Source organism: Zingiber officinale, chromosome 7B (genome assembly GCF_018446385.1).
Source record: "Zingiber officinale cultivar Zhangliang chromosome 7B, Zo_v1.1, whole genome shotgun sequence".
Lineage (NCBI taxonomy): Eukaryota > Viridiplantae > Streptophyta > Magnoliopsida > Zingiberales > Zingiberaceae > Zingiber > Zingiber officinale.
Genome location: NC_055999.1, coordinates 59,657,881 through 59,670,923, shown reverse-complemented (window position 1 = coordinate 59,670,923; position 13,043 = coordinate 59,657,881). Strand labels below are relative to the sequence as shown.

The following is a 13,043-nucleotide window of genomic DNA, read 5'->3' as shown; positions in this document are numbered from 1 at the left end:
ACCATATATTTCCACGAAACCCCCACGATTAATTAACTAATCAAACGTTTGGCTTTGAACCCCCGCCGTGGTGTCATGGCTGACCACCGACCGCATCCATTTTGTTTAAAAATAGATTCATGTTCGGCCCTGGATCATGCATTTCTCGACTGCCACGTTACCCTTGGTGTCCGTCTCCATCGTTTCTCATCAATTTGGTTCCATATTAATCGACTCTCTTCCTTCGTTCACTTGCCAATTTTCTATTGGTTCCAGCCATAACTTTTCCCTTTCTGGTCCTCAAAGTGAAGTCCACATGGCTGGCTCGCTCGCTTAAAATCTTCTGATAAAGACTAGTCCATATCTTGTGTTTGTTAATACTCAATATTAACATGCGTTGTCATTTGTCGATTATCATAGCATGCGGTAGTTATGGGCTTCGTTTCTTTTCAGGTATAAACCGGATTTGTTTAAAAGAAAAAAGCGACGTACATTTTATGTGTGTTTTTTTTTTGAGATTTTTACACAAGGATCACTTCCCCATCAAGGATATCATCCTAACCGCTTAAAATAATAAATCAATGGCAGGATATATAGCAGATTTGTTCAATACATAATTAAAGAGTAAATTAGAGATTGCAAACCTTATTATCCCCAATCAAGTATTAAAACATAGGTTATCGCAAATATAGCTATAACAAATAAAATATTACCTTATTTAAGAATGAAATTCTTAAAGAAGATAATGATACCTATGATATGATGTAATTTTTTATTTTAAAATTTTATAACAACGTGAATTGTTATGTGTATATACTGTGTCAATATAGATCAAAATCAATTACACCTTAATCAAATAACATCTACTAGAGTATCTACTATAACTAAACTCACAATTATTCCTGAGACCGTGATCTGATGTGTCAATGGGAGGCGACATTGAAAGAAAAGAACTTGAATTTCGGTGATGAAGAAATTACTTGGGATATCAGTAGCACTCAAAGAGAGACTAAAATGGATGCCGAGGGTAAATTTAGCATGACTATTTTGACACTCAAGTTAGCACGGAGGTTAAGGAGAAGCATGAAATTAGAGTAGTCGAGCAGTTTAGGTGTTGTCTTTTGTATGCTTGTGCCCACGGAAGTTGGCGATTTTATATAGAGTGACAAGTATACCCATCACTCTGACATATATGCATCTGGCTATCACGTTCTCTGAGATATATGTGTTGGTCCATTAGAGGTCGATAAGAGAGGATGAATTGCCCTATAAACAAAAAACGAATCTTCCTCAAACTTTACACCTTTATTAAAATCAACACTTACATAAAAATAAATAGTAAGTAAACTAAAAACAGAGGTACAAAAGAAATTACTTGGTTTACAATCAAAGGATTAATAATCCAAGGAAATAGATCTCACTATCAAAGTCTCTTTTAGGCGGAGAAGTCTCTTACAACGTTGACAACTCAAACAGTAGTAGAACAGATAAAGGAATTGTTTACAAGTGTTGTTGTTCAACTATTAGGATCAGGGCTGTATTTATAGCTCTTATCGGGGCACTTGGAAGGGTTCCAGTGCCTGAATGCAGATAAAATGTTATCCTCGTCGAACTTGATCGCGATAGCACACTTTTCGACAACATTCCTGGTACGGACGCTCGGACCGGGTCGACACAACCCTTGTTGGGTGAGGCACCCAGGTGATCTGGGCGCCCGGACTTGGCCTAAGTGCCCGGACCCAAAAGTCAACCTCCTGTTGACTTTTCGGTCCGGGTCTTCCGCTCTGGTTCTGCTTGCTTGGGTCTGGGTCTTCCGCTCCAGCTCTGCTCACTTGGGTGATTTCGACCATCCGGAATAAGGATCACTCGAACCTATTTTCTGGCCTTTTCGAGCAACCTTCCGCTCTGACATCTTATCCCTCGGAACCGCTGTGTGCTTCCTTCTCGTCCGCCAATGTACTCCGTTGGCTTGGGTGATTTCGGTCGTCCAGAATAGGATTTACCCGAACCTATTTTCCAGCCTTCTCGAGCAACCTTCTGCTCCTGCTTCTAGTCCCTCAGAAACGTCATGCGCCTCCTTTTCGTCTGCTAGCATACTCTTCAATAGCACCTCGTCCCTCGGACGCACCGAGTCCGTCGACTCTCTCCCGTGCCGTCTTTCTCGCTAGCTACGTCTTTTTCTCGACTTCCTGTGCTTCTAAGTTCCTGCACACTTAGACACAAGGCATCAAAACATAACAGGACCTAACTTGACTTAGTTGATCATATCAAAACTACCACAGAGTACTTACAATCTCCCAATTTTTGATGTGAGCAACCCCAAGTTAAGTTAGGGTAAACCTTAAACAAATAATAATTATAAAATTGTAAGTACATGGTTTTTTAAAAAAATATACACTCCCCTTAAACTTAATATCTAATTCTTCCCCTTTAATCATATTAAAATGGGGTAATCTATGTAAATAACTAAAAATAAATTGAAACAAAGTCTTAGGGATAAAATATAGTGACTATCATAAAAAAATCAAGAAGTTTAAGTTTCGAAGATCTTGATTTATAATAATATTTTTGAAATAAATTATTTTTAATTTTTTAAAATTTTTTGAGAATTTTAAATGTAAGGACCCACGAGCAAAATTAAGGAATTTATTTACGAAAATGTCTAAGGTCATGCAAACTTTAACTAAAGGATTAACTTATAAAATATTCTACGAATTTTAGAAATTTTTTTGGAATTTTAATTAAACTTATATGGCATATTTTAAAGTGATAGAATTATTAAATTCAGGGGAAACATATGATATTTTGTTAGGTTGGAAGTTGGTTAACTTAAGTAACTTAGGGTTTGGAATAAAAGACCTAGGTATTATACCTATACCTCCCGATTTCCGGTTGATTGTGGCTCGAATCGCCGTTCCATCTCTACTCATCACCTTCGCTGGTGTCGATCGACTCTCCACCAAGCTCAGGTTTCCGATCAAGCACCAAAAGATCTCGGTGGAGTTGCGATTGGATGTGGAGTCCCTTGACCACCACACCGGCGGCACGACTACAGCTAGGGCGAGGGCTCCGACAGAGGAACGAGGAAAGGAAGGCAAGTACTCTGCAATATGATGGTATGAGATCCGCAAGGTAGAGGATAGGAGCTTGGAAGAGTTGATATGCTCACCGATTATGTTCAGCAGGTTGATTGAGATGCGATTTGGTGCTTCTGTGTTATCTCAATTTCACCTCGTGATTTTCATGATTTCTGCAAAAGATGAGAACATCTTTGATGGGATTTGAGTTGTACTGATTTTTCCTCTCGTGAATTGAGTTCTGATTTGAGTTCTTTGGGTTTGAGTTGCGAATTGGTTCTTCCGATGGTGCTCATGTCTCCGCTTAAGAATTCTGTGTGATTCTGGTTTTGAAAGTGAGTTGTCACAAAGTTTTGCTATGATTTGTGATTGACATGAGTTTCAAATTGGTTTCCTCTTGTCGATCTGATCCTGCGATCCGGTTTCTGGTAGCCTTGGTTAGTTTTCTTTATGCCACTGGAAGCTTTGGAACAATTCGTTTGGATTTCTGTAGAGTTAGTTGATGACCTAGCTATATTCCGTTTGGATTCAGTGAACATTGTTTGGAACTGGAATTTGATATGGAATTTTATCTCTCGAGATTGTTCCGAGGATAGTGAATTTTGTTTAGGTTGTATCTATTTGTTTATTCTTTCTGTTATTGTACAGTTTTGTTTCGTGAGGTTATTAGATGACCATGGAATTCAATGAGATTTGTTTTGTTATGCGGATAAGGTTGATTTGTTGGGAGTTAACTTTGGTGTGGTTTTGATTCGTGGGGAGTTAATTTTGATTGTGATTTCGGTTTCTTACGAGTCAGCTGCGATTTTTATGGAAGGATTTAGTAGACTATGAGTTTTCTTTGGAGGTTTGAACGTGGATTTGTGCTGTGGTTGTTCCTGTTGCTGTGAGAAAATTGTGTTTTACAGTGGTCTTTTGAAATGGGCGATGGCTTTGGGATTTTCTATTGGGTTTGGTAGGTGTAAACACGGATTCAAAGTTGGTTCTTCTTTCTTCTGATGTTTTCATTGGTGTGCTGGAATTCCATATCAGATTCTTTAAAGGTATTGATTCGAGATTTTTTTTATTTTTATTTTGTTGCTTTGTTGCTAGAAGAATAGACAAGTATGGACTGTAGGTGTTATGATTTATTATTCTCGACAGTAGAAATGTTGTGTGTTGAATGCTAGGAACAGAACTAAAAAAAATATGGAGGATAGTATGCACTACCTGTGGAAAAACTATGCTAAATGCTATGAACTGAACTAGAGTTGACTATGATGCCTTGGTGGCTGATCGAATTCTAGATAAATATAGAGTGTGATGTGTCGATTTTGAGTTGTTCTTATGTGGTTCCGATGACTTTAGAATTCTGAATTTGGATTTATTTGGTTTCTTTCTAATTATTTTAGGTTGTTGTAGTTCAAGTTTTCCGGCTGGTTTTAATACTTTGAGATATACTCAAGTTTTTGGTTATACAAAAGATGAATTTTGTTTCAGTAGCTTGTTTACCTATGCATGAATTTGGCTCCGTTAAGGTTTTTGGGAAGTGATATGTTTAAGGAATGAATGAAGTATACAACTGTTATGAAACGAATATAGAAAGAATGACTGGAATATGCTATGAAATGAATGACTGGAATGTACTATGATATATTAACTATGTAGCTAATTGGATGTGTATGAGCATATGTGGTAGCAGTACGGGATGGGTGACCCGGGATGAGCTCCGGGGAGGGCCCATCCAAACTTGACTGGTATGGTTAGCTTCGGCTATATGACTGGATGCATGTTCTCTACGAGGTACCTCTACGTTCATGGGACTGTTGACTGGCTCTAATTGTGGTTACCGGATATGTGACATATTCACCTTATTAGCTACGTAGGAACACTGTTGCATGATATATCTTTCTTATGTCGTACTTGGTTGTGCTATGTTTTCTTTAAAAGGCTTCTAGTTGTTATTTCTACTATTTTATGGATATCTTCATATTCATATTGGTCTGTACTTGTTGGGTCGTAGACTCACCACATTTATATTACAGGTGAGGATGACTTCCAGGATATGCCAGAAGGCCCACGGACGAAGTAGACGAGGAGGCGGGATGGACGCATGGTACTGTCCGTTGTCCGGGAGGGCAGTGCATACTGGATCTACCAAGAGAGATTTTCGTTTCTTAGTCACTCGGGTGGGGAATGTTGAGGAGTTATTGTTCTTATCGATAAACATTTGTTGATACAATCTTGTCTATTGGTTATGATAGTTCCTTTATGGTTCGGCAATGTGATCATTCAAATCGTAGTTGTTGAGAGAGTTTGGAAAAAAAAAAACTTGGGATGTTTCATTAAAAATTAGAGAAATATCCAAAAGTCATGATAAAATTTTCAGATTGAATTAATTTTAAACAGTAATAAAATATTTTCTACAAAAGGTTGTATTAAAAAATATTTAAAGATAATTTCTAGACTCAAGGAAATTGTGGAAAATTTTATGAAAATGAAATGGAGCATGCATTTTTGCAGAAACATTATTTTTCAAAATTTGAACAAAAATCAAATTTTTAACATTTAAAATATGATTAAAAAAATCATAGAAAAATAATACAATGGTAAAAAAATTAGAAATTATTTTCTTTAATTGATAATATGAGAAGATTTTCTAGAAAAATAAGGTTTGTAAAAAAAAATATCTCTTTGAAGCAATTTTAAATTTAAAAATATGATTTTTATGAGAAAAATTCATAAAAAGAATATAATGAATAGAAAATTCTGAAAAATTTTCTATAGATAAGAGATGAAATTATCTTTCTCAAAAAAATTAAATTACAATACATTTCTAACAGAAATTATGCAAAAACATTTATTTAAAAACATTAGACAATAAAACTTTAAATTAGTTAAAAATTAGGGCATGTGAAAAAAAATTTAATTTAGGCACGATTTTGGATCTAATATAAATTCCATCCAACAGGATTAAGCAAAAATTTCTTAGGAATATTTTTTGACGATAATTTCCTAATTTGGTACCTATTATTTTGATCTTGTTGAACATGTGAGCATGCAATGCTTTTTATTTTTATTTTTAATTTTTAATTTTTAATTTTTATCTTATCGAAATCTTCTAATTGACAAGATGTTACTAAAGTTCCTTTTAACTCATTATTTTCTTTCAATAATGTTTTGTTTTCCATTTCTAATTTGCAACAACTCTTCAACAAATTTTTTATAAATTTAACTAATTTATCCGAAGGTAGAGATCGTACCTAACTTAACTTGTCGATCTCTGAATCTGATGCTCCCCCTATAGAGTTACTTTCTTCTGATGTTCCTCTCCCTTTATTACTGCTTTCTTCCGAAGACTTTCCCCCTTCATCAATGCTCATCTTGGATGAGCTTTCATTATCTTCAGGTAGGTCTTCGACTATAAGAGATGTTCTGGTAACTTCCTTGGTCTCAGATTCTTCTGACGACGACTCGGTGTCCATCGAGGAGTTGAATTCGACTTCTTTTGATTCTTCGTAGAGCTTCCAGAATTTTTCCCAGAGTTCTTTTGCACTTTTGTATTTGCCGATTATGTCAAGATCCTAAGCAGGTAGAATGCTTAGAAGGTGGAACTCAGTCTTACCATTTTCCATAAAATTGTTGCGCTGCTTCTCAGTCCATCGATACTTCTTAAGTTCTTTTCCTTCTTTACTTTTGGGCATATCAAAACCATACTTAATTGTTAGTAAAATATTGAAATGGAATTTAAAGTATACCTCCATTTGACGTCTCTGAAATGTAAACTCCCCCTCGAATACTGGTGGGTAGATGCTAACTCCGACCATTTCTTATGCTTCGGTCGACGATTAGTCCTTCTGAAGCGACCTTGTTTTGATACCAATTGTTGTCCCTTGGAGGTCGGTAAGAGGGGCTGAATTTTCCTGCAAATAAAAAAGAACCTTCCTCAAACTTTACAGCCTTATTAAAACCGCCATTTGCATAAAAAGAACTAGTAAGTAAACTAAAGACATAGGCACAAAAGGAATTACTTGGTTTGCAATCAGAGGATTGCTAATCCAAGACAATTAGAGCTCACTATTAAAGTCTCCTTTAGACGGAGAAGCTTCTTATAGCGTTGTAGAACAGATAAAGGAATTGTTTACAAGTGTTGTTGTCCAACTACTAGGATCAGAGCTATATTTATATCCTGATCGGGTGCCTGGAATAGTTCCAGGTGCCTGGATGTGGATAGAATTTTATCCTCGTTGAACCAGATCACAACAATTGGCATTTTGATAACATTTCTATGTTGGACCCCGAGGTAGTTTTGATGTGATCAACCAAGTTGGTTAGGTCCTGCTGTGTTTGATCCCTGTGTCTGAGTGTGCAGGAGCTTAGGAGCACAGGAAGTCGAGCGGAAGACGCAGCTAGCGAGAAGGACGGCACGGGAAGGGAGCCGATGGGCTTGGTGCGTTCGAAGGACGAGAGAGCTGCGGAAGAGTACTCCGGTGGGCGTGAAGAGCGTGCGCGGCGTTCGAGGGATGTTAAGCCGGGACGGAAGGCTGCTCGAGGAGAAGGCCGGGAATTGGGTTTAGGTGAGCCCTATTCCGGTTGGCCACAATCACCCAAAAGAACGGAGCATCGGAAGTTGAAGAAACCAAGTTGAAAAATGGAGCTGCCAGCTTGGAGGCACCTCCAGCAGGCTTGGAGGCGCCTCCATCATGAAGGCGCCTTCAACCCTGTTGAAGGCGCCTTCAACATGTCAGATTTGACCGTTTGCGTTGCGGATAAAGTTTTATCTGCTGACCGAGCTGGAGGCGCCTTGAACCTTGTTGGAGGCGCCTTGGACCCTCGGGATAGACTTTCCAGGAGCTATATAAAGGCCCCTGGAGCTAGGAATTGTTAGGACCTTCGGATAGTGTCTAGAGAGGGGGGGTGTGAATAGACGACCCCAAATTCTCGTTTCTTCCTACAATTTGAGTTAGTGCAGCGGAAATAAAGAGTAGAAACGAAAATGGAGAAGATCAAACCTCAAACGCGACGATATAACGAGGTTCGGAGATGATACTTCTACTCCTCGGCTTGTCCGTAAGGTGGACGAATCCTATCAATCCGTCGGTGGATGAGACCCCGGAAAACCGGCTAATAAGAACTCCTTCTGGGTGGAGAAACCTCACCACAATTCCTTTTGCAACAGCAATAATGGAGTACAAAGAATAGAGCAAAAAATAATAGACAATATGAATGTAAAAACACCCTACCAAGTTTGCTTGTCTTCTCGTTGTTTACTGGAGTCCGTTGATGAAGCAACAACTTCACGGATCCAACAACAGTAGCTAGAAAACCAGCCGATAGAAGCTCACACGAAGCTTCAGCAGTGGAGAGATCAACAAAGCTCAGATCGCAGGAGCAAGAACCGTAGTCAGCAAGTGTTATCTCCCCTTCTTCTACTATAGCGGCCTTATATCCTGCACCTGCGAAGAAGACAAAGAAGAATATAGAAATCTAGCCGTTGAGTCACAACGGCTAAGCCTGGACCGATCAGGCTCCATCCTGATCGGTCCAGGAGGACCCTGATCGGTCCACAGACCGATCAGGCATCGGTCCTGTATCCCTGATCGGTCTGTGGACCGATCAGGATACAGGTGGATCGGTCCACAGACCGATCCCCCCCTTCTCTGAATCCCCTCGCTTCCTCAGATAACATCACTTCCTGATCGGTCTGGTGACCGATAAGATACCTTACAGTGAGCCACTGTTTGGTTACTGATCGGTCACCAGACCGATCAGATAACCCATAGTATCACTGGATCGGTCTGCAGACCGATCCAATTTCCCAGCCTTAAACCTAAAGCCTTCTCGGTCTAGAGAACGAGCTACCGAGCCCTCATTGATCTAGTCCGGAGAACGAGCTACCGAGCCCTCTCCGACTTCCTCATCCGGTCCAGAGAACGAGCTACCGAGCCCTCTTTGACCTAGTCCGGAGAACGAGCTACCGAGCCCTCTCCGACTTCGTCCGGTCCAGAGAACGAGCTCCCGAGCCCTCTCTGACCTAGTCCGGAGAACGAGCTACCGAGCCCTCTCCGACTTCCACGTCCGGTCCAGAGAATGAGCTCCCGAGCCCTCTCTGACCTAGTCCGGAGAACGAGCTACCGAGCCCTCTCCAACTTCGTCCGGTCCAGAGAACGAGCTCCTGAACCCTCTCTGACCTAGTCCGGAGAACGAGCTACCGAGCCCTCTCCGACTCCATCCAGTTCAGAGAACGAGCTACCGAGCCCTCTCTGACTTCCCATGCCAAGCTTCCATACTTAGACTTTTCCCCGTGCCAAGCTCCCTGCTTGGTCTTTTCCCGTGCCAAGCTCTCTGCTTGGACTTTTCCGTGCCAAGTCTCCATACTTGGACTTTTCCGTGCTAAGTCTCCATACTTGGGCTTTTCCCGTGCCAAGCTCCCTGCTTGGACTTTTCCGTGCCAAGTCTCCATACTTGGACTTTTCCGTGCCAAGTCTCCATACTTGGACTTTTCCCGTGCCAAGTCTCCATATTTGGACTTTTCCTGAATCAGGTCAACTCAAGTCGGGTCAACCAGGTCAACCTTGACCAAAGGTTGCACCCACACTCCCAAGTTCCTATTCTTGTCAAACATCAAGATACAACTTTTCTATTCTCGTCAAACATCAAAATACAACTCGAGTCAGGTCAACTCGAGTCGGGTCAACCAGGTCAACCTTGACCTAAGGTTGCACCAACAATCTCCCCCTTTTTGATGTTTGACAAAAACCATAATCAAGTTAGGTTAACCCGATAACCTAACTTAGGTTTTCCAATAGTTCTTCAATCAATGTTCTTCCTTGAACATTCTCCCCAAACTCCAATGTTCTTCCTTGAACATTCTCTAGACATTTCTCCCCCTTTTTGACACACATCAAAAAGAGTGAATCAAGGTTAAGAGTTTCTTCCTAATGAAAGTCCCATACCTTTCATTGAAACCCTTAATTTCCCCTTGATACTAAATACAACAATCAACATAGTGACCATCCCATATCACTTATCTCGACGAGTAAAAACTCCCCCTAAAAGTCAACTCCTGCTTGACCAATAGGTAAAACTCCCCCTAAAGGTCAACTCCCCCTTGACCATTGCACCAACAATGTCTTGGAGAGTTTCAATCCTTTAGAAATCTAAAATACTAACTTCCAGCTGAAATTTCAGATAATCAGTCGAAAATCAACATTTTGGCACGCTCAACCCTTTATTGGATCGGTCACCAGACCGATCCACACTTCCCTGGATCGGTCCAGTGACCAATCCAGACCTCCCTGGACCGATCAACATCCCCTCTGATTGGTCCACAAAGCTCTGATAGGAATTTCTGATTTTTCTCCCGAAATTCAGAAACCCCTAAAAATTCACAGAAAATTCCAAAAATTATAAAATTTTGAGGATACATTCCTCATAACATATATTATCACGGAAAAATAGTTTTCTATGAAAATAACTTCCATTTTCAAATCTTGATACAAAGTTCGAAAAACTTTGAAATAGCTCAAGGTTAATCCATCTTTGTATCAACTTGCTCAATGATGAATGCTTTCACTAGAAAAGCTTCATCAAGGTTTTTCAAATCAATTTTGAAATGATTTTAAACCATTCAATTTAGGACCACAATCTTAGGGCTAAATGTACATGACTTGTACACAAGCTTTCCCTATGATCCTCAATTTAGAATTAGGCTCATCTAGGTACAAGAGCTATGCACCTTGATCCTAACTCATAATCCTAATATCTCACACACATCTAAGGTGTATCAAACACATCCAAGTCAATTTTGATGTGAGATATGGGTTTAAGTCATCTTAAGCTAAGTTCTCATGTATTTTCTAAACAACAATTTGATCTCCATATCAAATTATGTTTTTATCCTTAAATCAAATTAATTGATCATAAATGCAAGAGATGATGACATGGCATAAAATAATATCATAAGTGGAAACATGTGCCAATGTCATGATGTCATGTCATCAAGTATGAAACTTAAATAAGGCATGACATATAACTAACCTAAGCATTATCATGACATTTCAAATGATAAAATAAATATGATGTCATGACATGGCATATGACAAACAATGTATGGCAAATAACATATAAAGGTATAGAAAATACCTAATTCTAGCCTTAGTTGTCATTTTTGATAGTTTTGATCATTTTACCATAAATTCTATATTCCTAAGTGTAATAGACCTAAAATCATATACTAAAGACTTTTAGATCACTATGTGCCAATTAGATTGATCTTAGAAAACTCCTCAAATGTGGTTGGCACATTCTAATCACCTTAGGAATAGTTCTTAATTTCATTTTCAAGGCTTGATTACACCTTGAATATTCCTAAAATGCCACCTTTTGCCATGAGTAGGTTAACTACCTATCCAATTAAGGTTGGCACACCCTAAACCATCTAGCGTGAAGGAATCACGCTCATAGGAACCCAATACCTATTTGAGCTCATTGGGTTCACTAAATATTCACTAGGGATGACTTCCCTAGCAACCCTCCTAATGACCCTCCTAGGCTTTAAAGCCTTGGTCATTTGGGACTCATCAAGATCAACTCTAGGAGTGACTCCCCTTGTGACCTTGGTGATGGTCTTCCTAGCCCTAGGTCTTGTTCCATAATCGAATGGAACATTATGATAAGTGGGCTTGACCACTTGAGACTTAGGTTTGTGACTCAAACCTCTCATGTCCTTGGGCTTTTGTTTTTGACCCTTAGACCCTAGAGTTGACTTCTCCAAATTCTTAAGGGCCTTTTCTAAAGTGTCAAGTCTTGACCTTAAGACTTGATTTTCCTTCTCTAATACCTCAAGTTTTAATTTGTCATTTTTCTTTGAGGTATTCCTAGGTATATGTCTAGTTGTTTTGGGATTCCTACTTAGGTTTTCCTTAACCTTAGATGAGTTAATTCTAGGATTGGTATTTCTAGTATCGTCCTTATCTAGACTAACATGTTTGGCACCAAAGCACATGTATTGGTTTCTATGTTTATTATGCTTATCATTATTGACAATTACAATAAGGCTACTAGCATGTGTCTTAGTAGAATTGCAAGAATGTGCCTTAAAGGATACCTTAGGGTTTGCCTTAGCTCCCCCCATAGATGTGCTTGGTCTCTTGTCCTTGTGAGGTTGCCTCCCCCTTGGACATTGACTCCTATAATGTCCCCTTCGCTTGCATTGGAAGCACACCACGTGCTCCTTGCCCTTGCGTATCGGGACTCCGGCTTCCTTGACTTTTGGTGCCGGTGGAGTCTTCCTAATCCTCTTTGGACATTTACTCTTGTAATGCCCATATTCCCTACACTCAAAGCACATTATATGTAATTTACTTGAAATTAAGTTGCTTGAATTACCTAGGGTTGAGGATGAACATAAACTCTCTTCTTCATCCCTTCCGGAGGTAGAGGCTTCTTCTTGCACCAATCTTGATGAAGAACTCTCCTCCTCTTCTTCCTTAGATGTTGAGTAGCCCTCAACTTCTAATTCCATACCTCCATGATATGAGCTACTTGGCTCACTTGACTCCTCTTCATGACTTGAATTGGAGCTCTCCTCATGGAACTTAGCCAAGTTGTTCCACAACTCCTTGGCATCGTTGTATCCACCTATCTTACACAATATATCATTAGGTAATGAAAATTCAAAGATTTTCGTTACCTCGTCGTTGATTATGGATTGGTGGATTTGTTCCTTCCTCCACTTCTTCTTCTCGAGAGGTTCTCCTCCTTTATCCATCGGAGGAATAAAACCTACTTGTACACAATTCCAATTTTCTAGGTTAGTCATAAGAAAATACTTCATTCTTACCTTCCAATATGCGAAGTCGTCGCGATCGTAAAAGGGTGGAATCGTGATGTCTTCTCTAAGTTGATCCATTCTCTAGCTCGTGCTCCCCCGGGTGTTAATCCGACGAAGAGCGACCTCGCTCTGATACCACTTGTTAGGACCTTCGGATAGTGGCTAGAGAGGGG

At 39.6% G+C, this 13,043-nt stretch overlaps 1 long non-coding RNA gene across 2 annotated transcripts; it reads left to right on the top strand.

The window, feature by feature from the left end:
* Positions 1–2,795: 2,795 nt before the first annotated feature.
* LOC122005807 lies at positions 2,796–5,345 on the top strand. 2 transcript variants are annotated; one of them, XR_006118551.1, is made up of 2 exons: positions 2,796–3,164; positions 5,081–5,345. It is a non-coding gene; the product is annotated as an uncharacterized LOC122005807 (long non-coding RNA). The 2 variants fall into 2 exon arrangements; XR_006118552.1 differs by having other exon boundaries at positions 2,796–4,099.
* The last annotated feature ends 7,698 nt before the right edge of the window (positions 5,346–13,043 follow it).